Source organism: Nerophis ophidion, linkage group LG15 (genome assembly GCF_033978795.1).
Source record: "Nerophis ophidion isolate RoL-2023_Sa linkage group LG15, RoL_Noph_v1.0, whole genome shotgun sequence".
Classification (NCBI taxonomy): domain Eukaryota; kingdom Metazoa; phylum Chordata; class Actinopteri; order Syngnathiformes; family Syngnathidae; genus Nerophis; species Nerophis ophidion.
The window spans coordinates 18,288,681-18,307,770 of NC_084625.1; the positions used below are offsets into that span (position 1 = coordinate 18,288,681).

General features: G+C 39.7%; 1 protein-coding gene across 3 annotated transcripts in view; it reads right to left on the minus strand.

Annotated features, from left to right (window-relative positions):
• Nucleotides 1-19,090, minus strand: part of LOC133569364 (RNA-binding Raly-like protein) — a 229,166-nt gene that overhangs the window by 44,607 nt on the left and 165,469 nt on the right. The gene's annotated exons all lie outside the window — the stretch shown is intronic.

A 19,090-nucleotide genomic window follows, 5' to 3' on the forward strand; every position in this document is an offset into this window, starting at 1 on the left:
GTGTGAATATGTCAAACAGACAACCGTAATTCGTCAAGTGTGGGGCAAAAGCGTTGCTACAAAAAGTAGCATTACTGCTAATATGAAGCATCGTTTGAAAAGTCACCTGCTAGAGAATGAAGAATGCTTACTCCGCATTCAACATCTCCATTCGGTGCCACACGCCCACACCATCAAAATGCCGAGGCAAACATTTCCACATTAACACCGTATGAAAGAAATAGTCAACAAAAAAAGGAGATAATGTTCGCAATAACCTACCACATAGTGAAGGACGAACATTATTTGATTTCCTATTATGCAGCTCATTTTTTTGACAGTTATTGAAATATCTTGTTTGACATCATGCACAAAAGTACACTTTATTGGTTTTAAACTATTGTAGTGGCATTCTGTACAAAAAGTGCACTTTTATTTTGTTTTGATATTTCATCTTAGTGACATCATGCACAAAAGTGCACTAATTGCTTGTTTTAAAATGTCTCTGACAATATTGCACTTTCTGTTTTGAAATGACATGAATGTTTGTGACACTACTTAATAACTGTTTAATAAATACAGTTTTGGTCAATTGACTTAGTTGTGATTTCCCTCTGCATGAAAGTTGAAAATGAGCATATATATTAATGCAGTATGAACAATAATATTTTAATGTAGACACATAGAATCATCATACTGCTGTGATTAAATGTATCCAGTGTTAATTCAAGGCTAAGGAAAAATATCGAGATATATATTGTGTGTCCCGATATGGCCTAAAAATATTGAGATATAAAAAAAAAAAGGCCGTATCGCCCAGCCCTACTTCCTCGTCTTGAAAATATTTTTCTAAATACAGTACTTGAAAAACAGCGGTCATTTGGGTCAATACATTCCATTAAAGTTTGGCCACTAATCCCTCTGAATGAAACAAATCCACTGTCTGGTCTAAAGGTCCCAAGGGAACTGGAGATGGAACAATGAAATCACAACAAATCATCTATCAAGAAAACAAGAATTTGTGACTCCCCGAAGGAACCAGTCAGTGCGTTTTATTGGTCTCATTTGTTGAGCCGTCCCCTGAACACCTCACGATCATGCTCTCGGTCTTCACGTAATCCCTCAATGTCTCGTTGTCCTTATCTATCACTTTCATCGCTTAATATCCAGCATCTCTATCTCACATCACATTATTGTATTTTACTGTCGGGTATCAGCTGCGTTGCAGTTAAGCCAACAAAACTAGCTTGTCGTTACCTCGCGAGGGGCCGACCTGAGCACTGGGAGAGGAGACTTTGAATAAATCAGGGATGAAAGCTGCACCATATGGCAACATATTGCCGGAGAATCGTCAAGCTGAAAGAGCGCTCAGTGAAAATCACCCCCCAAAAATTTAAGGACAAATGGAGGCTTTCGAGGATGAGACTGTGTCTCCTGCTAAGGGCACAAGGAATCGCAATCTCACTGAAGGTTTTACCTTTGCTTCTCTCACTGTGGCTTGGGCTAACCGCCTGAGACTCAAGAGGGAAGCTAAAAGCCTGATTCGAGGGGGGTTGGGTCATCGCAAGGTCAGAGTAAGAGAGATGGGATGATTGTCTTATCTGGCTGTGTGAAAGAACCTGTTTGTATTCTCTGCCTGACGTACGACACGTTAAAAGTCCACTTATCTTGGGAGATATCTTTCAGGGTTATGACAAACTGCTCCGTTTCTGCAAAGTCATTTGCGGAAACAGATGAGTAACAAGATTATGAATCGCAAATGATTTTGGATGCAGGGGTTTCTTAAAAGTCGGAAACTTCACCATGACAACTGGCTGAATGCGGCCCAATCGCACTTCAACAGTGGTAACTTATGTTTACCACTGGGTGACATTCAAAATAGTTTCTTGTTTAAAATCAGCAAAAGCAAAGAGGTATATTTGTTTTATGGAGTGATAAAAGCAAAAGATAACTCAGGGACTGTGGTGTAAAGGGTGTAGTGTATTGAACAATTGGATATAACACTGGAGGGGAACAGAAATGGAATGTAGAATGAATAAAAAAATTTACATACATATATACATAAAGCACGGGCGGCATGATGACAGAGGGGCTAGTGCGTCTGCCCCACAATACGAAGGTCCTGAGTAGTCCTGGATTCAATCCCGGTCTCGGGATCTTTCTGTGTGGAGAATGTATGTTCTCCCCGTGACTGCGTGGGTTCCCTCCGGGTATTCCGGCTTCCTCCCACTTCCAAAGACATGCATCTGGGGATAGGTTGATTGGCAACACTAAATTAGCCCTAGTGTGTGAATGTGAGTGTGAATGTTGTCTATCTCTGTTGGCCCTACGATGAAGTGGCGACTTGTCCATGGTGTACATCGCCTTCCTCTGGATTGTAGCTGAGATAGGCACCAGCGCCCCTGCGACCCCAAAGGGAATAAGCGGTAGAAAATGGATGAAGCACATTCAACACTGTTTTCTTTAAAAGCATATGAGTCACAGATTGTCCCTTTTGTTCTTTACCAGCAAAGTTATTCACAATCTCAGAGTCCGACCTGATGCCCAGGTAGATGCAATAAAAATAAATTGAAAAGTTACTTCAAGATCTGGCTCGACTCGCCACTACAACTGTCTTCTGAAGCAACACTCTGTAGACCAGGAAAACAGCAGAAAACACTCCACTTCAAAGACTTGACAATTCCAACGCAGAAGCCCACAGGGATCAAAAAGATTCGGCCTGGAAAGGCCAAACAAAATGGATTATATAATATAATATAAGGTGCATTCAACCAAGCAGTATTACTTCAATTGTGCACAATAGTCACAACATACCAAAAATCAGAATTTTAGATGTATTTTGTCATTCCGCTGTTCCAACAGCTCACACACCGTGTATCTCAACTCACTTTGTAGCAACAGGTGATTATTTCTAACCCTAACTTTAACCCCTGCAAAGACATTTTGCTTAATGCATGTCAGGCCACGATTTGATGTCCTAAGTGACACAGATCTGATTTTTTTTGCCAGCCTAAACCCTCCAAAGTGCTTCAAATCTGATATTTTCGCATCAGATTCAGGCCACATCAGGAGGTAGTCCAAATCCGAATCTGATCTTTTCAAACGTGACTAAAGTCTAAACGCAATGCGACCTAAATGCGACCCATATGTGACTTTTTTGTCAGCTTTGGGCAGACTACGTCATTTGTGTGCACGGGAAAAGAAGCAGCCTGCCAGTGGAAGTGGATACTTCTTCACATCATACGGTTTCGGTGACCAAAGTCTATTTTCGACAGCTGAATTTTCGGTGCATCACCAGTTAATAGTGCGCAAATAATATGCTATATGTAATATATATTACATATTTTCATTCCGAAGAAATAGCGATTGTTAAAGGACCGGAATTGACACTGTGGCGTATTTGCTCACATGTGACTTGAAAACTAAAGCTAAGATTGATCCACGCTGATGTCCATGCCTCCTCTACTTAACAGCCATAACAGATTAGAACCCTCACAAATATATTACACTGTATTAAACCATTCATATTAGGGATTTAACGGTATTATAAACACCGCGGTATTTCGGTTTCAAACTATTTTCAATAATACACTGAGGTGTAACGGTATCAAACAAAAACTTGATGAGCGTAGTTTTCTTCTGCCGTATTAGCGTTAGTAGATAAACTACTTCTCCCAGAATCTTCTGCGCAGGTGGGGGCGTTGAACGCCGTAAGTAGGAAGTGAAGTGTGTTTGAACTCGTCAGTCGTTTTTTGGACATTAAATCTTTCCGTAACTGGTTTAGTTATATTGCAAACAGACAAACAAGCCGAGGCCAAAACATAACGTTTTTGGCAGAGGTAAGAAAGTGTGCATACTGCAAAGCGAAGTGCGCCACTTTCGTTTCGAGCTTTCCAAGGCAACACATAGCCAGCCGGTCTTGTCGCCACGCACGGAGGGAAATCAGCAAAAAAAAAAAAAAGAAGTTCTATGTGGGAAATAAGAGTAAACGAAAAATGCTACAAAATACATACTCAAATCAATCTTTAATTTAAAAATGTTTGTCCGTCAATGTTGCGAAGAGGCTGGAACCTATTCGAGCTGCACTCGGGCAGAAGGCAAGCCTGGACAAGTGGCCACATCAAACAGTCACAAAGAAAATATTTTTGAAGCCAGCGAAGCCAAACATCAGTTTGTGAGGTATTTACATTATTAAAAGTTATATTGTTAGTTAACTTTTCTGAGAAACAAAATTTTCCTGGGTGAAATAAAAAATTACCAATGTACAGGACACTAAACTCTACATTATTGATTGACACTTATAACTGGATGTTTACATTGTTACTTTAAAGACATCAACTGTATGATATTCTTTTTAATATTTGCTTGAAACAGGCGATGTTCCTGCACAATTATTTGTACTTAGAAATTATTGTTTGCAGTTAGAAAAATGATTAGAACATTAAGCATTATATATATGTTCAATTACAGTAAGCGTGTTTATCCTAAACATTCCTACCACTTAATTTTACACACCATGGCGTTTTCAAAATAATTAATTTTTTGGCCATATCTTGCAATAATATCGTACTTTGAGATTTTGAACCACGACATTCTTAATTCAGATATCATATTACTTTAATTTATTTTCACGTTAAAAAACTGTATTTTTTTAAGTTGTGGCAACCATATCTACAGTAGTGACTAGAATTTAATCTTGTAGTAGTAGTAGCGACTTTCTTGGCCACATTGGGACTTGTGGGCGTTTACACTGGGATCTGATAAAGATTACATTTTTTGCAGTGTAAACTGTCAGCTGAAAAAAAAAATCAGATTTAGAAAAAAATCATATTTAGGCCACTTTGGCATGCGGTGTAAACATAGTCATGTTTATTAACCAATTGTCAATCAAATTCTATCCTTCTGTATATCGCCCTTGAAGAGACATGGGATTCTTAGTCAGGCTCTGATCTTTCATGTCCAGCTGAAAAACAAAAGATGAGGCTGGAGGTTTGTGTAATGACCTGCGCCATGGCTAATATAAACAGTCAAATAACTTTTTTGGTCAAGGGCTCACACTATATCCGTTTGAACTGCAACTGCCGCTAGGGAAAATAAAAATGGTCGACTCTCGCAGATGTCTCCCGAAAAAACCCTACCATGTATGGATATACCTGTTTGTAAATGTGACAAAATACAGGAAAATCTCAAACGGCTTCCATCAATCCATTTTCTACCGCTTATTCCCTTTGGAGTCGCGGGGGGTGCTGGTGCCTATCTCAGCTACAATCGGGCAGAAGGCGGGGTCTACCCTGGACAAGTCGCCACCTCATTGCAGTCTCAAACGGCTTGTTCGGATTATTGTTATTTATGAATATCCCCTTAACGCCTCTATGGTTGGAATTGACATTTTCAGCTCTTATGGGCATCCCAAATACACAAAACCAGCTTCGAACAATCAAGGAAAGTGGGTGACCCCTCTAACCCAGTCGCGTTTCCCACCTAGGCCTTCAGAGACGTCTGACTTCAATGATTACTTCTCAAAATCCCAACATTTATGTCACCACATGACCATTGCTGGAGAAATACTATACAGGAACACATTTATGCACTACTGGGCATTGTACAAAATGGGTTATTTTCTGGGGCATTTAACAATCAATAAACCCGCATTAGTAATTAAAACATATCTGATGTGGTACTGTCAAAATAAAAATTGCCAAAAACATATTAAACGTGAAAAAATTAAGAAATAAAGTAACTGAACTTACATTTCATTGCCTGGACAGCTGAGCTAGCTTAAGGGGTTGGTCGACACTGTCTCACAAGATGTAGTTTCTCTTTAAATATCTAGGGTTTCCCACACATTAATTTATTTGTGGCGGCCCGCCACGTAAGAATAACGGCCGCCACAAAAAAATAAAAAAAATAAATACAAATAAAAATGGGTTTTTCTTCTTTTTTCGGCTTTTGACTCGCTCGACCGCTCATAAAAGCAATGGGACTCTGTCTGTGAAGGGAGCTTTTAGTTACATATTATATAAATATGTATATGAATATGTACATAAAGTGTTGTAATTATATTCCAACTCCGCGTTCTTCTTGGTCATCGTCGCCGCCCGCCCCCGCCGCCCCACCCAACCGCCGCCTGACCACACCACCACAAACAGATGCCTGACCTGTGGGAAACACTGAATATCCTTCTTGAAAATGGCCTTGCAAATATATTTGTTGTCTTGTCTAATCATAAAAAATGCAGATGGGCGTGTTGGCTGAGTTCTTAAAAGTTTACTCCACAGCATGCCCGTCAATAACATACAGCTGATGGCATGTCTATAGTCAACAAACCTAAACAGGGCTACTGCGGATGCACTTCACTACTGTGGCCTGCTGGGTAATGGAGTTCTTATGTTACTTAGCTCATAACAACACTATATATCTGCCTTAGGCAATCCAGAAGGCCTTACCGACAACAACTCGTGATCTGATTATCCATAGCAACTGTCTGTCAAAATTTTGTGTCCGTTCACTTAGAGTGTATGGACGCCTGCATTGTTGTTTCTGAAGGCTTCCGGCAGATTTGGTACAGCATGGCAACATAGGCTAGCTGTATTCTGATTGGATAAAAACTATAACCTAAGAACAACAGCGCTGAAAGCAGCATAATATGACATGAAGAGAATATGAAAACTTTTAGATATTTAGGGAAAGTAAATCAAAAAAGTACTTTTATCTTTGATTATGATCACGACTTCTGGTTAGGTTAGGCCAGCAGAGAACGCCTTGCTGGCCCTGACGGCTCACCACTGCTCTAACGATATGTGGACTGCCCAAACTATGGCTCATGAATCTGTAGCGACTATTCAACAAGATCTGGTCTGTCCGCGTGAGTCATATCTTTGTTGTGCAGCACAGGATTCTCAAAATTCTAGAAAGGCTTTCTTTTGTTTATGCCAAAAACGCTGGAAATTGGCCACATGCTGGCGCTGACAGCTGGACAGCAGACGTGTCACTTCTGCAAGCCGGCTTTCGTTTGGTTTGCTTGACTTAATGAGATAGGTCTTCATGGAAAAGACGCTGGCAGGCGGAGAGTAGCTGCTTGTCATTTCCTCACGGAATGAGAAACGCCGCCGCCGACCTCCCCAATGTCTTAATTAAATAAGCGCGCAAACTAATCATGCAAATGACTCCACAGGCGGAGGGAGGGGAACGGTGGCGGCGTTGAATCAGCAGGTGATGGACAGGCCAGGAAGTGCGTGAAATCACCTCTGGCTGTCTTTGACATGAATTCAGCTCGAAGTTCGCACTTGTGGTTCGGTGCTCTGGTCCGCACCTTAAACAGAAAAAAGAAACTTGGTGCACACTTAGGTGCGACTGGCTCAGTGTTCACACTGGTCCCGTGATCAAAAACGTCGCAAAAAGAACTTAAATAAAATAACATAAAGTAAAAACGTAAAGACGTGACACGAATGTTTTTATACTTAATCTTAAATGTCACAAAAAGCTTCTAAAATATACTTTTAAAGAATGTCGTACTTGAAACAGCATGAGAATCCAGGACTGGTTTGTTTACCTGGCGCCAACACGAGGTTAGCGGCAAGCTTGCTGGTTAATGACAGACGAAGCCAGGGGGTGGGCGGAGTAGTTGGGGGCGCATCTGCATTTCAAAAAGGTGCGATTTTGAGGCGCAAACATCAAAGAGTTTCATGTCAAGATTTTGTTTTGGTTGTCACACAGGTCTCTCGATGGGCTAGCGTTGTGCAGTTTAAAATATTTGTTACAATGGAGAAGCCTCTTTGAAGGATTTGGTATCTTTAAAGGGGAACATTATCACAATTTCAAAAGGGTTAAAAACAATAAAAATCAGTTCCCAGTGGCTTGTTGTATTTTTTGAAGTTTTTTTCAAAATTTTACTGGTCCCGGAATACCCCTAAATTAAGCTTTAAAGTGACTTATTTTCGCTGTCTTCGAAACCACTATCCATTTTCCTGGGACGTCGTACAGTGCTGCCAATGTAAACAAACAATGGGAATACCACAGTAAGATATAGTGACATTAGCTCGGATTCAGACTCGGATTTCAGCGGCTTAAGCGATTCAACAGATTACGCATGTATAGAAACTGATGGTTTGAGTATGAAAGTATTGAAGAAGATACTGAAGCTATTGAGCGACTAGCTATTGACGCTATTCATAGCCATAGCATGGCCGAATAGCTGCGTTAGCATCGCCGGTAAAATGTGCGCACCAAACGATCAGGACTTTCGCATTTTGTGATAATGGAGCAACTTAAATCCGTCGATTGGTAAGTGGTTTTTTTCGCATTGAATGTGGGAGGAAGGAAACATAATATAGTTGCAAATGCATCTGAAGGTTATCCATACATATCTGTGCCATGTCTGCTTTAGCACCGCCGGTAAATAGCATGTTAGCATCTATTAGCTGGCAGTCACGCCGCGACCAAATATGTCTGATTAGCACATAAGTCAACATCAACAAAACTCACCTTTGTGATTTCATTGACTTTATCATTGCAAATGCATCTGCAGGTTATTCATACATCTCTGCCATGTCTGTCATCGCCGGTAAATAGCATGTAAGCATCGATTAGGTGGCAGTCACGCCGCAACCAAATATGTCTGATTAGCACATAAGTCAACAACAAAACTCACCTTTGTGATTTTGTATCGTTGCAAATGCATCTGGAGGTTATCCATACATCTCTGTGTCATGTCTGTCATCGCCGGTCAAATGTGAAGACACTACAGTACATTCAATGGGGGTCTGGCGGCAGACACTTTCGCATCTTCGGTGCAAATTGAATCCCTCCCTGTTAGTGTTGTTACACCCTCCGACAACACACCGACGAATCATGATGTCTCCAAGGTTCCAAAAAATAGTCGAAAAAACGGAAAAAAACCGAGCTGAGACCCGTGTGTGTAATGTGTAGAAAATGAAAATGGCGGCTGTATTACCTCGGAGACGTCACGTTCTGACGTCATCGCCACCAGAGCAATAAACAGAAAGGCGTTTAATTCGCCAAAATTCACCCATTTAAAGTTCGGAAATCGGTTAAAAAATTATATGGTCTTTTTTCTGCACCATCAAGGTATATATTGACGCTTACATAGGTCTGGTGATAATGTTCCCCTTTAACGTTCTTTGATGTTGTAAGAGGGATGTCTACTATGGCTATGAGTTGTTTTTTTTCCCCCTTGGCCTTAGTCTGGACCTCCTCTCCAGGGGCCAAGGCTTAGACCGATTTTTATTTTATTTTATTTTAATCTTTTATTTTCTTCTCCCATTCCCCCCCACCTGTTTACCTGTATCTCACCTTTTTGTAAGGGGCGCCGGAAGTTGGCAGACCCATCAGCGATCCTGTTCTGTCTCCCTGTAATGTTTGTCTGTTCTTGAATGGGATTGTGCTGAAAATTTAAATTACTCCTCAGGGATTAATAAAGTATGTCTGATTCTGATTCTGTTTGATTCTAATTTGCTGCAGTCAGACAAGGGCACATTCGTTGGCTGCGTAGCCGGGATGTGGCACAATAGTGATGTTTTTTGTGCTAAATATCTGTTAAACACCAGTCTATACCAGGGGTCACCAAACTTTTTGACTCGGGAGCCACATTGGGTTAAAAAAATTTGGCGATCCATCTATATATATATATATATATATATATATATATATATTTTTTTTTTTCTTAGCACGTCCCAAGGGCAGGAAGATGGACGCTGGCGGGCCTGATCAGTTTGGGAACTGCTGGTATACACCTACAATAAACATGTCTAAAATGAATGCCTTGTGGTTCCCTGGGCTGGAAAGCTTAGGTGATTCCTTTTAACTTTTATGATGACATGCTCATATTTATCTTACTATAGCTCGACAGTACCTTTGTAGCTAAAATATAATAGCCAAGATTTCAATTATTTAATGAACCAAAAAAAGAGAAAGTGTGTGCATCCGACACACCGAGAAAGATCCTTCCTGTGTGTGGAAAAAAAAATGAAGTAGGAAGGATTTTGCTAATTTTGCAGATGTTACCAGGCTGGCGAATTAACAACAATCTTTCAACATTTATGCTGACGTGCTCATATTTATCACATAGCTCCAAGCTAAGGCTCCATTATTTTAATTAACTGAAAAAACAGCAATTGTCTGCACCCAATTACTAACTCCGGGGCGTCAAACTTGTTTGCATTATGGGCCGCATCCCAATTATGGCTGCCCTCATAGAGGCGCTTGTAACAATAAATATACTGTATATGAATTGTAAATGTATAACTATGTGTTATATTTTTTACCAATGGATAACTTGCTTTGAAATCATAAGTCAGGATGACAAGCAGATATTTAGGTTAGGAGTGTATAGCTTCAGTACTGATATGGAATATTGGTCAGATACAGTATCAGCAGAAAAACCCAGCAGGGCCTTGCACGTAAAGTTTCCAACATAAACTTTGATACAAGCAGTCTTGCAGTAGGTTAACAGCTAAACATCCTCCAATAAGCACACATGGTTGGAGTTTTCTTGTATTTTAGTGAAGTCATTTACAAAATATAAAAAGGTAGGATGTAAGCTAATTGGAGCGAGCAGCAACACAACAGCTAAGCAGACAATAGCACACCAGCTAGACATATGTAATAAGTGTTCTATACAATACTACAGTCTAAAACACCACATTTGTCAATCTAGACAAATATCTTTAAGTAATTTCACTTGATCAAACCTTTTTCAAACATTCCACAATATAAAATAAGGAAAGTATTTACTATGATTTCTGCTGATATTTTATCGGTTTAATATTGGACTCGGCCAATACCTAAAGCTGCAGTATCGGTGCAGTGTTTCCCCCAGAAAATTTGTTAGCTCAGATGGTGACTCTCCAGGGGGAGGGGACCGGGGAGGGGGGTGGGTGGCTGTAAGGATCGGTGTAACTCGGCCTGTCGCCATCACGTCTCCACCTTGTCGCTGCCACCATAGCCTGGGGGGGCAATAGACTACAGACTGCGATGATCATCGCATGAAGAAGCCTACAACTTTTGGTTGTGTTTTCCGCTCCTTTTGTTGAATGGCGATATACGATATATATCTCGATATTTTTTCCGTAAAGTGAAAACATAACAGTCCTAGTTACATGCGATACTAAGTATGAAATTATTATGACTCAGTCAACTCATCATGCTTAATTTAGTACAGCATTTGGGAAGCCTGTAGCTAATTTTTATAATGTAATTGTTATATTTTTATCAACATGTGATAGCAGGGACCCTGCCATTCAAAACTAGGCTGCCACATTACTAATGATTAATGTAACTATAGCTGAAAAAATAGTACGATGGCAATAGGAGAGACTATTCATCCCTGAACACCATGGAGTTCATGTAGGCTTTATGATGCAGTTACATTATTATATAAATTATCAGAGACAGCGTCAGGAAACTCTTCTGTTAACATAATGCTGTTTTTTGCTGCTTCAATACAGTTCAATCAACACAGAAAAAGGTAAAGTGAAATAACTTAGTTAACTGTAGGTCAATAATGCTTGTCATTCTCTCAGACAGACAGGACTTTGCTGTCCGTAACACACATGCACACCGCACAGTGAGCTAACATCACGCTAAAAGCTAATTACCCTTCACCTCAAGGACTGCGAGTGAGCTGAACTGCCGCTTATGTTTCTAGAACGTCAACGGGCTAATAGTGAGGTGAGTTTGAGTTTATTTCGAACATGCGAACATGCAAGCATACAACAAGATACTCTCTTTTCAACATGTTCGAAAAGGAGTAGGAAGAAGCGGAGCTTATTTAATCCTACCCCTTTTCTTTTACATAACAGTTGCTAAAACTTTTGTTCACATCCTGTTCTCAATGTATTCACAATATACTCCATAAGTAATCACAATAAAAATAAGAATATAAATAATTGGTGAAGTAAGTTTTATTTCATACTATGAGATGAGTTAGATTATTTTGAGAATGAAATAATGAATGGGTGAATAAAATCAGAATGTTTATCATGGTTCTTCTTTTTTGTACTTTGTGAACACTTCCAGTTTGAAGAGTTTCTTTAAGGGCGTGCCATCACAAGAGGATAGTGATGCTACTAGTAGTTGACTTGGAAGTGTTTATTATAATTTGGGGAGAGTCCGCTGCCTTATGTTTACCTGCTAAAAACACCTTTCTGCACTCTCCACCGCAGGAGCACTGACTCCATGCGCTCAGAATATGCACTGCTGATTGGCTGTTGCCGCTCTGCGTGTAACCAATCAGATGGTTCTGTGGGTGGGACAATGCTGGGTGCTGCAGAGACGTACTGACAGAGGCAGAGGCAGAACTAAACCGAGCAGCTTGTTAAGACTTTAGTTTAGGCGGTAACTCTGTTGTTAGGGCGGCCGCCTTAACAACAAAGCGCTGCAGTGTCATATTGGAAGTGATAAAGTTGCACCAGGACACCTTCTAATTTAGATATTTTTGATCAATCCAAATACATAGTAAAATAGGTAACTTGGAGAAAAAAACAATAGGAATGGATGGGCCGAAGAGTAATCCTTTAACTACCAGGCTACTAAACCAGCGCCGAGCAACACAAAAACTCTTAGACAGAGTTCAGCAGCCATTTTCTAATATGTGATGACAGCGAGCATCATGGAATAATAAAAAGTGGAGCATCTGCAAACACTGGAGTGTGACTTTCAGCCTGCCCTCTGTAGCCATGCTGGATCAGCTCGTAATCCTCAGCGCCTTCAGGCACCCGGCGGTGCAGATAAAGCTTGCTTTGAGATCGCGTCCCTTTGGTGCATCATCACACACCAGGGAACATGGCCGCGCATCCAACAGCGGGACATTTCAGCGCAAAAGGAGGCCTGTCGGCAAGAAAAATATCAGGAAACACGAAAATTCATCGACGGCGTGTCACAAACACAATACGTGGGAAGTCTGCTAATTGCATTTAGTGCATTTTTGAGGGCGTGCCATCACAACAGACGGCACCAAAAAGTTGTTTTCTTGGTACCCATTACAACTTTTGACAATGAAAACATGCAAAATTCCTATTCATTACTGCTAAGAAGAAATGTGTATTTTTTTTAGCATTTGCGTCCAAGAAGTAACACCCCATGCCAACAGGGGGCAGTAGTAGTCTGTTAGCATCAGTGATTTAGCTACCTTGATAACTAATATTAATCACAACATTGTATTGTTGGTTTGTTAGTTTCTGTAGAGGCTAAAAAAGTGAAGGGCTCCTGTCATATAGAGGATCTTTGACCAGTTTTTAAAAAAAAACTAAGATTTTTGTTAGGGCAAAAAAAAAAAAAATATCGATTCACATCCGATTTGCAATTGTTATTTTTCAGATTTTTTTTTTTAAATACATTTTTAAAAAGACGTACTTTAGGCTGTCTTCACGCTTATGTCAACAGGCAAAAGAACATTTAGTAACCATGCAGCAAGTTATCTTGAAAAGGTTTTGTTATTATTTCATATCAAACAATATATTGCGAGAATTGGTTTGAATCGAGAATTGAGTTTGAATCAAAGAGTCACCCCAAGAATTGGAATTTAATCTTAATTTTTTTGTACAATTCCCATTCCTAATTATGTTCATTCAGTCCTAAAAGAGCAGAGCACTACTACCACATAGAGCAGAGCACTTCTACCACATAGAGCAGTGGTCTCCAACCACCGGTTTGAGGACCGGTACCAGTTGGTTACCAATTTGGTTCCGGGCCGCCCAGAAATTTAAAATGATTTCCGAATTGCCGAATTTTCTCCAACCTTACTTTCCACTGTCCACCTAGACCATTGATTCTTTAAGGTACCACTAGTGGTATGCTGGCTCTTTCCAGTGGTAGGCCAAATAATCACTCAATTCAAGTATAGTGTTTTATTTGTCATATTAAATATACATGTTAAATAAAACCTGTGCTGGGTTTTTATTGAATATTCAGGCCTACTATGCTACTGTATGTTAATGCTGGTCATTATGGTGATACTTGAAGAGCCACGTGTTTTCTGAGGTGGTACTTCAAACCACTGCACTAGACACCACCAATAAGCTTGTTCATAGATATATTATATATATTAAAACTCTTCATAGGCAGTTGCCATTTCTTATATTCGTTAAACAATATCTTTGTGACATCATAGGACAACACACAGTAATAAACATATAAAATGTAAATGTGCCAGATTGTATCCAAAGGCGCCTTTTCATCTGCAGTACCTGGCAGGTTTATGGTATATAGAATATACTATATATGATATACCATCAACCTGAAACAATGGTATGTAGAGTAGACCATTAACCTGAAACAATGGTATGTAGCAGTGATTAATACTGGTCATTATGGTGGTACTTGGAGAGCCAAGTGTTTTTCTGAGGTGGTACTTGGTGAAAAAAGTTTGAGAACCACTGGTATATAGAATATACCATCAACCTGACACACGCCCAGAGATCCCACTAATTCAGCATTATGGTGAGCAAGGCTGGTCTCTAAAAATAATGCTTACATTAAACACGCTCCAGCAAAAAAGGTTTTTTGACTCGCTTAATTTTGAAGTTGATTCCTTGAGCACTGTAGTCATATACAAAATCTTTAAGTAGTGTTTTTTCAAGTGATTCCTTAAAGACAGCTCAGTGCCCTTCTCATATTTAGGGAAGGAAACAGAATGTGGTACTTTTTGGGCACTGACCAAATGCCGCTGGTCGTACAGGGCAACGATTCGCGTAAAACCCAACGGCAACATGTTTTAGTAACTCGGTACCTCAGCTACCGATTTAGTCTGCTGAACTTCACTCCAGCAGCACCGTGTGCAGACTTTAGGAAATGTTGCAGTTTTCAATGCCAACATTTATAATTGCTTGAAAAAAAGCGGCACATTGTAAGTAAAGTAAGGCTCCACTTTTCCTTGAATGAGCTAGCTTGATGCTAATATACATTGGCTTTGCCAATGACATGCTACTGATTAGCATTGGCAATATTAACTTTTTACTTTCAACACCTTGACAATTGTTAGTTAAAATTACAGCTAAGATCCACATTACAATCCGTAACAGAGTTAAAATACACCTTTTGTTATTTATTATACTTTGTTTGTGAATTTTATCTTTAGTTTTCTTTTCTGCTCGCCTGTGAGAGGATGGTTAGATGTCTTCTTGTCCCTCCTGAGCCCCTGTAGTCCTCCAGGTTTGTGTAACCCCTTTCTTCTTCCCCTCAGAAAAGTTTTACATTATTACATTGCTGATGGTGAGTCTCGGTTGGGCGATCCCACCGGCATTTTTGTTTTTTTTCGGTGGAAATGAGGTCTTTAATTACTGAATGTGTGTACCAAGAATGTGAATATGTTTACCTGTGTTGTTCCCTAGTTTTAAGTTCGGATTCCAGGTAGTAATTTACATTGCTAATATAATAAGGTTTAACTATAGCAAATGCGGCATGTGTTGTTCTTCCACGGAATGGCGCTTTGAATTCATTCATTGAATTTACATTTAATGTTTTACGGATCGTTTGTATCTGTCATATTCATTGTAAAGTGTTAAAGATGTATATGAGAACAGAAAAGTTTTACATGGCTGAGGGAGTAAGCCACAGAACGACGGGATACAGACATTGTGTGATTGTCGCCTGCAGGTTGGAAGGAAAATAAATAAAGCTGAGAACAGTGGGAAACGTTTCGTCATTGTTACAGAGCAGTTACACGTACTGTATTAACATTTTGTAGGGGGCAACATTCCTCAATGACCAATAGACCATAAACTATGCATACTGCCATGTAACGTCTTGGACTAGCATCTGCAATTCAGTATCATACCTGTGATAATGAAACAAACGATAACAACTGGACAGCAGTTATTATAATCAGCTCATTTTTAAAATGATGCAAATAAAAAAAAGTAGATTTTATCATCAACAACAATACAAACAAATGTACCAGTTGAATAACGGTATTGATTTGGTTCAAATGTGAACTTTACCCATGCCTGGTTATAATGAGGACCTTTAAACTGGCAATTTTTCAGTGGTTCCTTAAAAAGCAACGGCTTCTGTCATATTGAGGATTTTTGATATATGGTGCTTATGTTTCATGACATAACTGATTATTTTACTCCAATTTTTTTTTGAAGATACAACAGAGCGTTGCTTTGACAATACACACCAAATAATTTTCAATGCCTATCATCTTAAAATAAAACATTTCAGTGACTCAATGACTATGATGTGCTGTGACGTGATTACCATAACATCAGACGACCGAGTCGTCTTTGCATGATTGACAGGCTAAACAAAGAATGGTATATAGAATATACTATCAACCTGAAACAAGGCCAGGGCTCCCGCTATTCAGCATTATGGTGAGATTTTTTTTTCATGCACTTGTTTTTGCTTTGTTTATCTGCCACACTTGCAAGGGTGGTCCATAAAAAAATAATGCCTACATTAAAACACACCCCAACAAAATGGTTGGGGACTCCTCATATAGGGGATTTTTGAGCTAATTCTAGAGCACTGTGGTCCTATAGAAAATCATTATGTGGTGTTTTTGCAAGTGATTCCTAAAAGACAGCTAAGTACACTTGTTATATTTTGGGAAGGGTACTGAATCTGATACTTTTTTGGCACCGACCAAATACTGTCAGTCTTACAGGGCAACGATTCACATAAAACCCAACGGGGCCATGTTTTAGTTAGTCTGTACCTCAGCTGTCGACTTAGAACTCTTTAAACTTTGTCACTTGGCGATCACTCCAGCGGCACACTGAGTGGACTCTCGGTGGTGTTGCAATTTTAAATGGGTAAAAACACCACAATGTAAGTAAAGTAAGGCTCCACTTTTCCACAAATGAGCTAGCTTGATGCTAATATAAATTGGCTTTGCCACTGACATCGCAATTTTTACTTTTCACTATCAACAACATTAAAAGTGTTAATTAAAACTACAGCTAAGATGCACGTTACAATCCAACGATCCTCAGTACTTACAGTATTCACACTTAGTAGGGGGGCAACATACCTCAATGACCAATAAACCATACATACTGCCATCTAACGCCTTGGACTTGCAACTGCAATTCAGTATCATACCTGTGATAATGAAACAAGAGATAACAACTGGACAGCAGTTATTATAATCAGCTAATTTTTAAAATGTTGCAAATAAAAAAGTAGATTGTATCATGAACAACAATACAAACAAATTTGGTTTAAATGTGAATTGTACCCATGCCTTGTTATAATGAGGATCTTTGATGAGCAATTTAGCGGTGGGTCCTTAAAAAGCAGCAGCATCTGTCATATTGAGGATCTTTGAAACAGCCTTCTTTCATCTCCGTGGTATCGCTAAAATGAATTCCATTTTGTCCACGAGTGACGCTGAGAACATTATTTATGCGTTCATTACATCGCGTCTCGATTATTGTAACGTGTTATTTTCGGGCCACCCTATGTCTAGCATTAAAAGATTACATTTATCCATCCATTTTCAACCGCGTGTCCCTTTTGGGGTCGCTGGAGTCTGTACAGGTGCATTTGGGCGGAAGGCAAGTACGCCCTGGACAAATCGCCACCTCATCACAGGGCCAACACAGATAGACAGACAACTTTCACACACACTAGGGCCAATTTAGTGTTGCCAATCAACCTATCCCAAGGTGCATGTTTTTGGAAGTGGGAGGAAGCCGGAGTACCCGGAGGGAACCCACGCAGTGACAGGGAGAACATGCAAACTCCACACCAAAAGATCCTGAGCCCGCGATTGAACTCAGGACCGTCGTATTGTGAGGCACATGCATTAACCCCTGTTTCACCGTGCTGGTACAAAATGCGGCTGCTAGACTTTTGACAAGAACAAGAAAGTTTGATCATACTACGCCTATACTGTATATATATACTAGGGGTGTAATGGTACGTGTATTTGTATTGAACCGTTTCGGTATGGGGGTTTCGGTTCGGAGGTGTACTGAACGAGTACACATACTAGCTAGGACAACATGTAAAAGCCAGAGCTGGAAGACCCTCCAACCGAACGAGTTTCCACACGGACATATTAAGTAGTGTACCGAACGTTGTGTAAACATTATACACCGAGGCACAACACACAGCATGCTAGCAGCAACAGGGCTACGATAGACTGACCATACCTCCTCTTTTCACCGGACATGTCGTCTTTTGCGGAGCTGTCCGGTTGGAGTTTCTTAAATGTCTCAAATGTCCGGCATTTTAAGTTAGGGTTGTGTGTATTTTCAATGTACGTTCAGGGTTAGGAAGGGATTAAAAACAAGACAATTTGTGCACGCAAGCAGCATTTGTGAGGGAAGGGCAGAGACAGAGAGAGCGAGAGAGTTATGATAAACACGCATGCGTCGCCAGGCTCTGCATTTTACCCATAGATTTATCAGATTTTATTTTTTATTATCTCTAGCAGGGGTGCCAAAAGTGTGCCCCGGATGCCATTTGCGGCCCACAGCTAATGTTTCAAAGGCCCACGGCACATTCTAAAAATACTATTAAAATAAACAAAAACATAAACAAAAGTGAAATAAAAAGCTTAAAGGCTAAATGTAATTTAAAAAAAGTTGCAACGTTGACTAATAAAACAACGCTGTTTTTTTCTTTCTTTCAAAATCAATGTTATCATGAATTATTGACCTATCCAAGGTTCCAAATACTTCACATCAAATATTACAATAAGAAAAATATTTTTGGTGGAAGATTTTGCAAATTTGGTAAATAAATGACCCAAAAAATGTATGTTTTGTTGTTTTCTTACTGTATCGAAATGAACCGAACGGTGACCTCTGAACCTAAGTACTATCCGAACCGAAATTGTTGTGTGTGTGTGTGTATATATATATATACACACTGTATATATACTGTAGTATATATATATATATATATATATATATATATATATATATATATATATATATATATATACACACCTATACTGGCTCACCTATACTGGCTTCCTTGTGCACTTAAGATGCGACTTTAAGGTTTTACTACTTACGTATAAAATACTACACGGTCTAGCTCTATCCTATATTGCTGATTTTATTGTAGAATATGTCCCGGCAAGAAATCTGCATTCAAAGAACTCCAGCTTGATTCCCAGTGCCCAAAAAAAGTCTGC